Raw genomic sequence first — 13,509 nt, 5'->3', positions numbered from 1 at the left:
CTCTTGGAACCAGGAGAACACATGAAGTGGGGAGGAGTGAAAATTCATGAATAAACAGCCCCAGAGTCTAATGTTATGTTCAGGACATGTATGGACAGGGGTAAAGAGGAGCACAGGGTATAAGTTAATGTCCTCTTCTGAAGGTGATTGAGGAATAACCTCTTAAACTGATCCACTATGGATTGCTGAGGAGTGGAAGGTGGGATTGGAGAGGCTATTGGTTTTAGTTGAGTACATTATTATTTATAATTGTTATTAACTGCTTACTACATCTCAGTAACAGATTTGTAGCATGTATTCATTTTGACTGGTCAGACTTTATTTTCAGCATCTTTATTTATCAACTGCTATTTAATTGCTCAATGTTATTAGACTTGCTTATTTTTTCCAACCATCATTTGTGAGGCTGATAAAGGGAAAGGAAGGTTGACTGGATCACGGCTCACTTCTGTCTAGATCCCAGGTAGCGACCTACTGTAGAGCATGATTCTGGCCTGTTGCTGCTGCTCTTCTGTAGCTGTGTCCTCCCAAGCTAGGCAGAGGAAGGCTGCAGGGAGCAGCAGCAGCTAATTAATGTCTTGTAGCCTCTTAGAAAGCAGCTGTTGTTGAGTACAGTTCCTCTCTCATACTTCTTAGTATTTTGTAAACCTAGATTGTAATTCTGCTTGTTTTGGTTCAGCCAGATGTAATCTAGAGGGAGAGGGCATGAGCTATAGTGAAAATGTTTTTAACATGGCTTTTTAAGTGCTGTTGTCCAGAAAAGAGGCATGCTGTCTACCATGTTTGTACAGAGGGGCATGCTGAGTGTGTTGAAGCATGTGGGCTATCAGCACACAGTTGTTACTGCATGCAGGACCTTCCCTAACCTGCCGCAAGTTTGGAAGTTTAATTTTGTATGTTTCTGTAGAAGAAATTGTTTTGTCATCAGCCTTCAGGTAACTGGCAACCTGTCTGACAAGCTGCTAAGGCTGGTATCAGTAACAGTTGAAAATTACTTCCTCTACAAAAAGGCCCTGTTGTGTAGGAGGGTGTGGACTGAGTTATCTGCCAAACTGTGTTTTCATATCTCCTTCCTTCCTTTTTTCTGCCAGTGTTCTTGAAAAGTTCACCGTGTTGAAGTATGCTCTGATTCTTAGAGTTTCCCTCAGCTCTTTTTTGCATTTCCACAATCTACAACTCTCCTTCCCCCGTTTCTGCTATAGTTTGGCTTCACATCCTTGGGAGGAATTCCAGGCAGCGCTTGTGCTTTCAAGGCTAGCTGGATAGAAAGCTCTTTGCTTGCAAAACCCAAGCCACAGAAAAAGAAAAAGAAAAAAAAAAAGCTCCTTGACACAGTTACCTGCCTGTATTCTGCACAAACCACACAATGCTTGCCATTTTATTCTATCTTTAAGAAATTTTAGGTTGCTAGCAAGTTGGTTTTCATCTTAGCATCAGTCCAAGGCAGAGACAGAGCAGGGTTTTCATAGATCGGTGGGGCTTATGAGAAGTAAATTCAGATCCCCAGTGTGACAGGTCAGGTTGAAATTTTGTGGTGTGGGTTTATCAATCTTTAACTTGCACTGTCTCCTAACTTTAGTGGTGTTTGTCAAACCGGTAGTAACATATAGACTAATGTGATAGTCATCCTGGAAAGTGCACAGGACAAGTTTAAGGGAACTCATTATGCTGAAAAATGTCTTCCGTGAATGTGGGTGTTTGCCATATTAAAATACATGTTTACAATGCAGTATGCAATAAGTAGAGCTAAGAACAGGGAGGATGAAAGATGATGTGGATCATGGAGAAAAAAACAAAACACAACCACCCAGCAGGACCATGGGCTTCAGAGGAGACTCAGTATTGCTATGGGATTCCCGGTTGAATGGAACTGCAGAAGTGCAATTATGCTGTAACATAAGATGATTCCATATCCTGTTTCTCCCTAGTTGTGATTTCCCATTTTAAAGCTGCGGCAAAGGAATACAAGGGGTGAACGATAGGTTGCCTAATGTCCCAGTGTTGGAGAAAAATTGAGCTTACAGTCCCCAGAGTTTGAGGCCCTGCCCCAGTTAGCAGGCAGCACTCCCCACCCGATGCAATTAAGGATCATGAATCCTTTTTAAAAGCAGGATCAAGTGCAGGGTGCTATCTGGCCTGAATATGGATTTGCTTAGCAGCTCCATTATTTCTGTTGCTCAGTTTTTCTACCTTGTTCTTCTCTAGAGCAGTTCATTGAAAAACTTTCAGTTCTGCTGTTCTCAGCTGAGAAGGTAGTGGAGCTTGGCTGGCTTATGCTGCAAGAGTTCCCCGTAGCAATGATACCAAAATATTATCACCATCCAGCTGTGATCTAGCTAACCAGGAGTTTACAGTACAGGCTGATTTTCTCCAAATTACACTGAAACTTTGGCTTCTGTGGCACCTCAACATGACAAACACAATGAAGTATTAAACACTACCTCAGTCTCAGAGTGTATGAACAGAACTGCTTTAAAAACAGGTAATTCCCTCTATTGAGGTATATTTCAAAGGGCACTGTTGTCAGCAGTTATTTTCAGTCAAATTATTCTGAACCAATTTTTCATCCCAATCTCTGTGTGTAGAATTGGGAACAGAAAAAAAGGCGGGACATTGCTTCCCAAAGCATAGTGCTGTAGAAATTGGACAATGATAGGGTAAATGACCATTAGGTAAGGAAAATCAGAGAAGAACACACTTGTCATGGATATTTATGATTAGACCTGGGCAGTGACATAACCCTAGTCCATAACCAAGTCAGCCCTCTATTACATCTGTTCAAGAGCTATGTGTTTCTCCTGTGCCTCAGGGCATATGAAGTGATCTCACTGCAGACTATCTTCCTGAGTAACTTAGATTAGCAAAATACTAATTTAGTTTGAAAATTTACTCTTTTGTTGTTTTCCATGATACATCTGAACATGTGCCGGACTTCAGGAGTTACATATGACAGTGAGCTCTGTTGAATGTAGTACACTGAGACTGTTATGACCACCAGTCAAGATTATTACTGCTGCTTTCTGCAGTGCTCAGGCTTAAGTATGCTAAAAAAAGCAGCTCCTTGCTCATGGTTGCGTTTTTGGTATGGTAGCAGTTGCAGTGGACACACAGGTCGAGTATTGCAAGTAGACAGACATGGGTAAACATCTTCATGTGTAAATATCCTTCTTTTGAAAATGGCTACACACGTTTAGTTGGCCAGCACATGTTCTGCAGTTCATCAGCAAAGGAAATTCTGCTCTATCTCACTTACCTTTGAGTTCTACTAATCTGATTACAAAAGCAAAGACCTCTGGGGTCCCAACTGCTTCTCTCCTCAAAATCAGCCCATCCCCGTTTATTAATTTTGTCCAGCCCATAGCACACCACACACAGAACAAACTCCAAACTCCAAGTACAGATCGACAGGCACAACAATGACACTTGGCTCCCATATTGGGAAACTACTTCTTATTAGCTCATGTTTTCTAATTTGTCCTTCATTTTTGGATTAATAAATACTCTGTATTTGTTGTTCCAAGAATTCCTTCATCATGGCAATGCCCTTTACTGTGATCGCAGTAGGTATGAGAATGAGACACAAGAAAAAGAAATGAAAAATGTAGATAACAAGTGATGCTGTCACCATTTGCAATAAGTCAAAAGACCTTTAATGACTACACAATATACGAAACAGGTTGTGTAGGTCTTTTTATGAAAGCTGTTCATATTATGAATGAGCCAGAATAGCCATTTTTCCAAACTATATGGAAAAAGTTAAATTAGCTCTGCAGTTGCGATTCAAGGCTGCCAGGAATAGCTGTGTTTCTGACATGCAAATTGCCAAATTTATTTACTAAATCAAACTCTGCCATTGTCAAACAGACACATTTCATGATGGTGGACTCAAGAATTTTGGAAGAAGGAAATGAAGCCGATACACTTCCAGCAATTCCAGATTGCAAGAAATTAGAAATACTCCCTGTATCTTTATGATTGTTTTGGCCTTGCTTGCACAGTTTTGACAGCATCATCCAACACATGCTCAGACAAAATTTCTTTTTTTTTTTTTCCTATCTTCATTATGCATTCCCTATTTTGTTTTTCCCATGGAATAAATGTTGTACAGCCATTACTGTATATACCTTGTTATATCTTGTGGATTTTTTTTGCAAATTAATTCCTAAAGTGCTTCCCATGCTGGAGCATGGGAAGGGGTCATATCATCCCAGTTATGCAGGAATCAAATGAGAGTCATCTATTCTAGCAGGAAATCAGACTGGGAATGTGGGCTTTCAGATGTTCTTCAGAGAGTGTCAACAAATGAGCCGTTGAGCAGGTATACGAGAGTTAACTTTTAGTGCCTATTAGAGCTCTCTGCAAAGTTAGTGGGAATGTTTTTTGTTTATCTTATTGCAAGCTGGTTAGCCTGGATGCTGATCAGTCAATATGCACAAGTGACGCTATTAAATATTTGATAATCCCAGCCCATTAAATGGATGAGACAAGGCCTTCTCATAAGAGAGCACATTTGGAGTTTTCACTTGCAAATTTCGTGATGATTTGACTGACCACCCTCACTCCCTCTTCCTGGTGTGTTTAGCTTCAAAGATGAAGCTGAAATAAAATGGAAAAGAAGGCTTTGATGTGAGCAGTGTCAAAGGTCAGGGGAGATGCTGATACTGCATGGCTACTTTTCTTTAAAAAACATTTTAGCAAACATATGGATAAGTGGCCATAACAAACAGACTGTGGAGCACCATGCATACTGTAAACAGAAAGCAAACAAGAAAGTCAGTTGGATCCAAAATAAGAAATGAACTCAACGTGTGCAATAACTAAAATCAGTCTGGGTCGTACTGCCATCTAGTGGGGTCTCACCCGTTCACCCATCCCACCCCCTGGGTTTGTGAGCTGGTGGATGTTGGGGTGACTGCTGGCAATGAGGCCCAGTGAGAGTGGGTGGCTGCAAGGCTCCATTGCAGCCTGCTGTGACACAAATGATTCAAACCCATGCTGGTTTACTGGTAACCTGCTGTGTGTAAGCAAAAGGTCTAACCCCAGGACTGTCTGAAGAATTTGGGAGGCCAAGGGCACAGCATTGACAGGCGGATGTAGTCTAGTTGTCTCAGAAACCCTAACAATGCTTGAGGAGTCTTGGGTGTTGGGCAGTTTGCATCAGTGACCCAAGACAGAAATCTTTAAACTGAGTCCTGTTGCCGTGTTTGAGCTATGCTGGAATATAAACCTTGATGTCTATGTTTGAAATGTTAGTGCACACTGCCATTAAGTTCATCCTCTCGGAGCCTCTAGTTGTGTAGATAAAACAGGTTGTTCAGAGCTTCAATATTCATTGTCGTCTTTTTGACACTGGCTCCCCTAGAAAGGTCACTCTATTGTTAAACTGGCCATTTCCATGTTATGGGATTTTGAGTGGTATTTTTATCTCAGGCAAGTTCCGTCTTTCCTTGATGTGATCTTCCTTCAGGCCTTTCAGTCTCTCAAAACTGCATTTCTAAATTACTATGCAATGCAGGAAATTGTTCAGTATCTTTGCTTATATCATATCTACCCTACTGAAAGATCACATACTTTCAGTTAGTTGTTTGGCAAGCAGATGAAGCTGAGAGGAGTTAACCCTACTAGGTATTGCCTGTCTGCCTTTCACAGCCAAACGTTAGTGCTAGGAACAACTTCTTGCAACACTGCACACAGGCGAGGTGAAAACCATAGGAGTATCCTGCACCAGTTGGCTCCAGTCACAGGGCTGGTTACAAGTGCTTCCTACATGTGATCCAAGACTGACAGAAGCAATTCGCGATAGCCAAGTTCTTTTTTATGAAAACACAGACAGCTGCTGAACCACTTGTTACTCTTTAATGAGCAGTTTAGATGTACAAAATAATATGCTGAGGATTACCAAAGAGTGAGGGAAGGAGGGAGAGCAGTAGAATCGGTAGATGCAATAATAGATGGAAATGCTGGACTGCATACTGTCAATTGTCACATATGGCCGTCCCAGTTCTGCGCTCCTTCCTAGTGCAAAGGCCTGAACCTCACTTATGTTTGGCCATAGGAGCGTATATAAGAGAGCTGGAGGGGCTTGTGGTCCGTTAAATTCAGGAGAGACTAACCCAAAGCCCTGGAGCTGAATTCTGGTCTTGGTCAGTGAGGCACAACCAGCCAGGCAGGCAGGAGCTGGAGACACAGGAGCAGCCACGGGAGAGCTCTCTTGGAAATCTACAGCTTACTCTGATGAGATCATAGATCTGTTTTCAGCCTTCTAAGCTTAAGTGCCGTAGTTTCTACTGTTGCACTTTTGTGGCTTGAGTCCTATGGCTCAGTGTTGCACAGGCATGCATATGTCTGTATGCACTTCAGTGTGACTCTTAATTAAAAATGAAACCCAGAAGCACTCCAGTGGGTACAAAAAGGAATTTTAGTGGAAGTCCCAGAAATTCATTTTGAGTCTTGCATTTGTCATCCAGTGACAAACCGTTAGCCTGCAAAAACAGCAGATGTTTTGCTCTGTTCCAAAGGTTGGATCTTGCTGGCATCTGATGACTCTTCAAAAGGCATTTGGAAAGTGGGAACTAGGGAGAGCTGTAATTTCATCCCTGGAAATTAGTATTTAGTCTTCTTGGCTGTATAACTAGGACTCGCACCTTAGGAATTACTAGATGAGGACAAAGAGATCCCAGAAAACGTGTGTATGAGAGGGAGCCCTTAAAAAACCAACTTGTTAATAATATTTTGGGTGTCTCAGAATAGGAATATATAATAAATATGTAATAAAACAACTAGGAGGAGATGGACATATCCATTTAATTTTTTTGAAGGGATACATCAAGATATAAAATCATTACTAGGTAGCTAGCTATTAAAAATAAATGCATATTAACTCCTTATTGGCAGAGATCAGGCTTTGAAGGGAACCTTACATTATCAGATAAACTGTGGGGACAGTAGACAACCTTCTCTTTCTTGGCAAAGGCACTGAATGTGTGTCCTGAGGCACAATGCATAATGGTAGATTTTTTTCTGCTGTGTTTTCATTTTGCTCTTGCCTCATTTTCATTACATCAGCAAGTTTGGAAGGTAAGAACTACTTTTTAAAAAATCCTTCATATTGGGGATGATGCACAAAACCAAGATACTGATCACTGGTCATTACAAGCCACAGAGTTAGAGCAGGAATTCATAAATCCAATGCCCTGCCCTCTAAATTATATTCTACCTCTCTGAAATTCCCTGTATGTTAGTGATTTTTCCATCTGCCCTCCCAAAAATATTATGCCCTTATGGAAGAAATTTCTGCTGTGGCGCAGTAGCCCAGTGAAGTCAAATTCAAGGGTTCTTGCGTGTTCTGAAGCATATGCTAAATGGGCTGGTAACTGGCAGACTGAGCAGAGCAGCACTCCAGGATTTCCCATATGAGAAGGCCAGGCGCGATTGTGTGTGGCCACTTGCACAAATTCAAATCAATTTCCCCAACCTTTTTTTCTGTTCAACCTAGTACTCGGATTTAGAGCCTGTCTTCCCTGAAGTCAGCTCTCAAACAGATCTACAGGAACATGTAAGATCACATCAGGCACAGAACTAAAACTCCCTCTGAGTGCATATATTGGTTTGTTCAGAGTATGTTTTTTAGCAGGATTCATTTCTCTTAAACTGCTGGGTTGAATTTAACCTATTACAGTAAAATATGACTGCAAAGCAGCTTGGCCTTGGGTCCCAGCTGTTGGGAAAACTCAACTTGTGTTTAAACAGTAGACTCAACTGTGATGCTTAGAATAGGTTAAGCAGCACCCATAAAAGCAGCATACTGAATGCTGTATTTACAGTGGCTGTAACTATCACCATTTAGAAATATTTCTAATCTTGGCATGCATGTGAGTCAAAAGTCCAAATATATTGCCAGTTAATTTCAAGGCATTACATTTGGTTTCTGAGAAAAAGACCTGTCAAGTATCTGCTTAGTTGCATGTGGGGAATATATGCAATGAATAACAAACTGAGTATATACAAAGCTAAACATTAACCTTTTTGGTGCTAATAGATAATATGACTTAACAGAGGTTCTCAGTCACAGGGTTGAGGTAGATACGCTGGTTTATAATGAACTGTAAGTGTAGGGACTGGCCATGGTTGCTGTGTGCTCTGCAAGGGCATGGCTTATTCTATATAACTTTCAGGACATGAGGATCACCTCGTATTTGAGTGGGTTCCCAGAGCCCATTCAGGGGAGTGACTGACACTGCTCCTAGGTGCGTCGTTCTCTAAGTCACCAGCATTCTGCGGTGGGGCCGTGGAAAGTTTCCCAAAGATTATGGAAAACTGCTGGCTGTCTGTCTTCAGTAAACAACATTTGGGATTGTTTTTTGCTTGAAAATAGGAAATAATTATAATAGCCTCTCTAGCCTTTTGTAGTCAAAAGTACTCCTTTTTGAATACACTGTTGGTTCCTAAACCTATTCAACCTTCTAGGAAATGTGAACTGCAGGGTAGAGGGAGCTGGCAGGAGGAAAATGAGCTTTGCAGCCAGGCCATTAAGCCTGAGTCATTACTATTGAAATCTGTGTTTTAATATTGTGCTACATCCCTGCAATGTTGAAATGTTTGTAGGGTTTGGCAAAGAAAACAGGAAGATGCAAAATTTGCTGAAGGCCTAGATGTAGATGGGGAGCACTGAGGACAGAACTGGTCAGCTTAAACCAAATGCAGCCCATCCCTAATAGGGCAGCCAGCCTGGTGAGGATCCTGGGCTTTGAAGACATGGCCAGGGAGTCAGCACTCTCACAGCAGAGTGCTTCCCTGCTTCTCTGCCAGTAATTCAACAAGAAGCTCCTTTAATGAGCCTGAGCCAGTCATTACAATGCCAACCGTTGGTAACTCAAGGGCTGGGGTGCCATGTGCCCACGTTCCTGCCTCCCATTTCCTGCATCAGTGCATTCTCCAGGCTGCCTTTTCCCCCTCGCCAGCATGCCTCAGTAGGGTACCAGCTTCTCTGCAGAATTACCAGAAAATAATATGGAAATTTTGGGAGGAGTGCTGGGCATGACCATTTAGTTTCCTCCTTGGAAAAAAAACAGAGATAGTCCTTTTACATTATGCAACTCGTCTTTACCTCATGGCTGGGGGCAGAAGGGAGGGGAGCTCACTCAGCAGTACCTTTCCACTTTTCCAGCCTAATGTGTGGAGATGCATGAATTTGCAGAGCCCTCTGTAAAGCAGAGGCATCTTGTTTTGGTCTTTGGCTCAGAGCACTATCTCTTCTGAGGTGCTGTATTGTGGTACTAACTGAGCAATAATGATGGGGCATAAAGTTGAGAATATTTCACTGTGATGTGTTCTGAAGCATATTAAAATGGGGTTTGTAAGGCAAATAGAGGAGAAGCATTAAGTGTTAGCTCTCTTCATCTGTTGCGTTTATCCGAATAATGGCACTACCCCTCTAGAGAAGGATCCCTCACGTTTTTCTTTACAATCTTTGATTTATCAGACTGTCCTAGGTTCCATTTTATCAGAGACTCAGATCTTTCCCCATTGTTAGAGTGGAGCTGAGGACCTAAGTCACTGAATGGGGGAATGGAGGAGAAGTGATGAGTATATGAATAATGTGCAACAAGAATTGGTATCTCAGATAGGCTCCAATAAATTTCCTTGTCACATGGCAGGATGGTGACCCCTGCCACCACATAAAAAGCACAAATGGTATCCTCTGTTATGAAAGGTTACCTAGTAAAGCTGTATGAAATAATAAAAGAATCTCAAAGGCAAAACTTTTTCTGTGGTCACTGCTGTGACTAACAGGGTTTCTCTGTACTCATTTAAAAACATGTTGAGGATTTGCTTGTGTGTGGGGTATGAGAAAGGATCCCTGCAAGGTGGTAACAGACCAGAACAAGTTTCCAGCAAAAGTTTCCAGCAAACCTAAAATGTGAATTCATGGTGCTCTCAGGTGGGCTTTATATAACAACTAAATAATAGGTATACACTTGTGAGTCACTATATTTGTCCTGTCTGCACACACTGGAAAGCCCTGAAGTGTGGTTAAAAAAAGGCTCAAGCAAACAAGTCAAGAAGCAGAGTACAGCAAATTGAGGCATTCTGCTAAAGATGGAACACAGCTTTCTTCTCATTGCTTTGCACTTCTGGATCCTGCCAGAAATACTCCTCAGAATAACATGATCATTTTTGTTGCTGGCCTCTGCTCTGTCTGCTTCATTCACCGTACATGGTCATGGTGTTGGCTCAAGAGCTTAAATGTGAGACACCGAAGGAGTAGCCAGACAAAAGTCTTGCTATAGGGAAGACAGGCATTCAGATACTTACATCGTCAATTCTGGCCTTGTCTGGGTTCTAAGCTGGCAGTGTAGAAGGGAGTGATCTGGACAGGGTACCAGGAGTCCCCATGCTGGATTTCAGTTTCTGACTGTGTGACTGACTTCCTTCTGCTTAATTTCTGTCTCTACCCTTTGTAAATATCTGTAGATGCTGCATACTTTCCACGTTGCAGCCAACAAGACCTATAAAGCAGTATGAACTGGGGAAGCTCGGAAAAATGGCCTCACTGCTCTGTTTCCTCCTTCCACTGGTGCAATTGTACTCTTTGTTCTGAGCATAGAAGTTCACTGCAGTTGATGCTGCTGCACAGAGGATGAATGCAAAGGCCCCTTGTTACCGCTCCACTAGCTTCATCGACACAGGATGGCTGGCTAGAGTCAGACCAGAAGTCCTTTCGTTTCTCTTGGAGTGTCTGTGTGGCTGAGGGATGTTATGTGCTCATTAACTTCTATGCAACTCTAGTTCTCCTTCTATTACAAAACAAAACCAAATAACTAAGCCAAGTCTGCTTGTGACTGGAGGAAAAAAAAAAAAAAAAGAAAGAAAGAAAAAGAAAAACAAACCCAAAAACTCACTTTACAGGTTTTTCCAAAATATCTTTAAGCTGTCTGGAGTGACTCACTGATGTCTGCTACACATCAGGAGATCTAAAGGTATATTTTAAAATAAAACTAGAGAGATGACTATTAACTCTTCTTCAGCCTCAGTTCCAGATGTATTTATGGCTTAGTGTTCTGCATTGAGACTGTTCTAAATCAACAGGAGAACCTATGCTTAAGCTACTACAGGATGATTAAAATAGCTGTCTCCTCATGTTGGGCTTGCAGAATGAGCTCTGCTCGTGCAGAATCTCAAGGCAAGCTGTGCTCCAAGCCGTATTTTATTAGCTTTGGAGACATAAAAAGCTTGCTTGTTTGTCTTGCTGGTAAACTTTGCCAGTCATATGTTGGCTTTAAAAGTCAACATGAAAGAAGTCAGTGTTGTAGTTTTCCAGAAATGTAAATCTCCTAATAGTGACTGCAAAAGCCAGGGAGTTAGGGGTGGCGGAAGAGGGAAAAGGAAATGGGGGCCAATTCTTTGCAAGAAAGCATAAAAAATGAGTGTGTTTTAAATGAAATGTATTCTGCTTATATTACAATAATATGTTCCAAAAATCTTCAAAAATATTGTCATCCAGGAATGCAGGGAGTCCACGTCTTCTGGCCCGTACTCCCTTTGGGAAGGCAGTGCACCAGTGGTGCAGCTGCTGGTTTGAAACCTCCCCACGAGGGGGTTTTTCATGCAGCCCTTGGAACATGGAGCTGTTGGAGTTCTCCCACCAGCTTGTTCACTGCAGCAGTCTTGTGTCCAGAGCTGCAATGTGATATTTCATACATAGCAATAACCACATGATCATAGCAAAGAGGATAAAAGGGGACCAGCATAACCCAGGACTGTAGATTGTAAGCATTCCTGAAGAGCCTCTCTTATTACAGAACTGTGAACTGCTGCAAACCATTTGCTTACAGAGGTGCTGCTGGGAATGGGAATGACTTGTTCACTGACAGGCAATGCATGAAGAGTTTGTCCACATTAGGTGCACAAACCTGTCCACATGATGGTAAGTCAGATGGGTTTTTAATTTCACTTTTAATATCATCCCTTAATTTCAGCCCTTAGTGATGCATCTTCACAATCCCTGATGACTTGCAGCCATCTAAGTAAATATAACCTCAAACTGCTAAAACTCTGAAATGTTTGTAGGTCTCTCTGAGAACAGAACAATTTGCAAACAATATAAGCAGCATGTGCCAAGAACACATACAAAAAGTACACAGTGCACATACTTGCAGGAAGAAGTCTGCAAGTAGTCATAAGTCTTAATAGATACATTGTGGTTTCATATTGCTAATGGTTTTACAGCACCATCAACAACATTTGCTCATTTTCCCACATGACAAGGTGACATACCAGTTCTCTTTCTGCAGTTAACAGCCAGAGTTGACCCTAGACATTAGCAAAATAGCTGCCTGGAATAGCAGCCTACTGGCGGCAGAAATGCCTATGCCACAACCCCAGACAACCAGTCTGGTTGCGGCTATGGTTGGTGTTTAGGCAGAAGGAGATGGGATGGGTATGGCAAAGTCTGGAGTCAGACTGATCAGCAGCCCAGCAACTGAGGTTGCTGTTTTCACTTCTTTTCTTTCCTTCCTGTCTTCATGGCTGGAGTGGCTCCGCCCCAGCCTCTTATCCTAGGAATGGCAAAATGCAGTGTTGTCTATGTGGATGAGAAGCTGTAATGAGAAGTCAGGCTTGTTAACCTCTGTTTTCTTAGAGAAAGACTGTAATGAGAAGGTTTATCTTCATGCAGAAATACTGATAGCAATGGTGTAAAGCTTAAGCCCTGAATCTGGGAGCAAGATTCATGATTACATGCCATGCTTATGAGTGCCTAAATGCTCTGGCTATTTAGATCAGCTTTTTGATCTACTACAGCTGTTACATTTACCCATCAAGAGAAAATTATCCTACCTTCGTCAAGCATGTCTTGGTTAACCTGTACTTCAGAGTTTTGGCCCTTATGGGCCTGAAAGATGTTGAGCCTGCCATTTTCCCTTGGGCTTGCATGAAGTGGCATTAAGTGAGACAAAGGAGAACCAGCTGTCCTGAATTAAAAGCCCTTTTTTTACACTACACTACACACCACACAAGTTTAATAATTTTCTTGGGCTTGGATACTCAGTCATGTTTACAAGAGTAAAATCTCAGTATGCTCTAAATGCAGGCCTGGCAGTCTCTACCTACTTTAAATACCATGCTTAGGATAGAGATGGTACAGCAGTCAAGTCTCACATTGCTTAGGCTTCAGTGATTTTTAGGACATGATGGAACATACAAAGTGATTTTCTACTGAAACAATAATAATTTAATGAAAGGATCACTATGATGAGATCCCTGCATCATTTTTTCAGCTGTTTGCTACTTTACAAAACTGCTAACATGCAGAAGGGAGAGATGGTGATTAGTCATCTGGTTTTAGCCTATTTTACGTTGCTTGTATGTTTGAACCATGGGAAGTGGTTCAAATGAAATATGGAATATTGTTGATAGGGATATGTGAATCAGTGAAGACATCAGAATGTAGTTATGCAGCTGCTGCTTAACTATCTTTAAGTGACTAGTGATAGGGCAAGGAGGGACCAC

The 13,509-nt window shown here is 41.8% G+C and overlaps 1 long non-coding RNA gene across 1 annotated transcript in view; it reads left to right on the top strand.

Annotated features, from left to right (window-relative positions):
- LOC115341355 overlaps positions 1–11,918 on the top strand; it is a 39,603-nt gene extending 27,685 nt beyond the window's left edge. Inside the window, exon 4 of the long non-coding RNA XR_003923368.1 lies at positions 11,802–11,918. This is a non-coding gene — a long non-coding RNA (uncharacterized LOC115341355). The remainder of the gene's footprint in view (positions 1–11,801) is intronic.
- Positions 11,919–13,509: the final 1,591 nt, after the last annotated feature.

The sequence above is a fragment of the Aquila chrysaetos genome, chromosome 5 (assembly GCF_900496995.4).
Source record: "Aquila chrysaetos chrysaetos chromosome 5, bAquChr1.4, whole genome shotgun sequence".
Lineage (NCBI taxonomy): Eukaryota > Metazoa > Chordata > Aves > Accipitriformes > Accipitridae > Aquila > Aquila chrysaetos.
The sequence above is the reverse complement of the archived record's forward strand: the minus strand, read 5'-3'. Positions and strand labels throughout refer to the sequence as shown.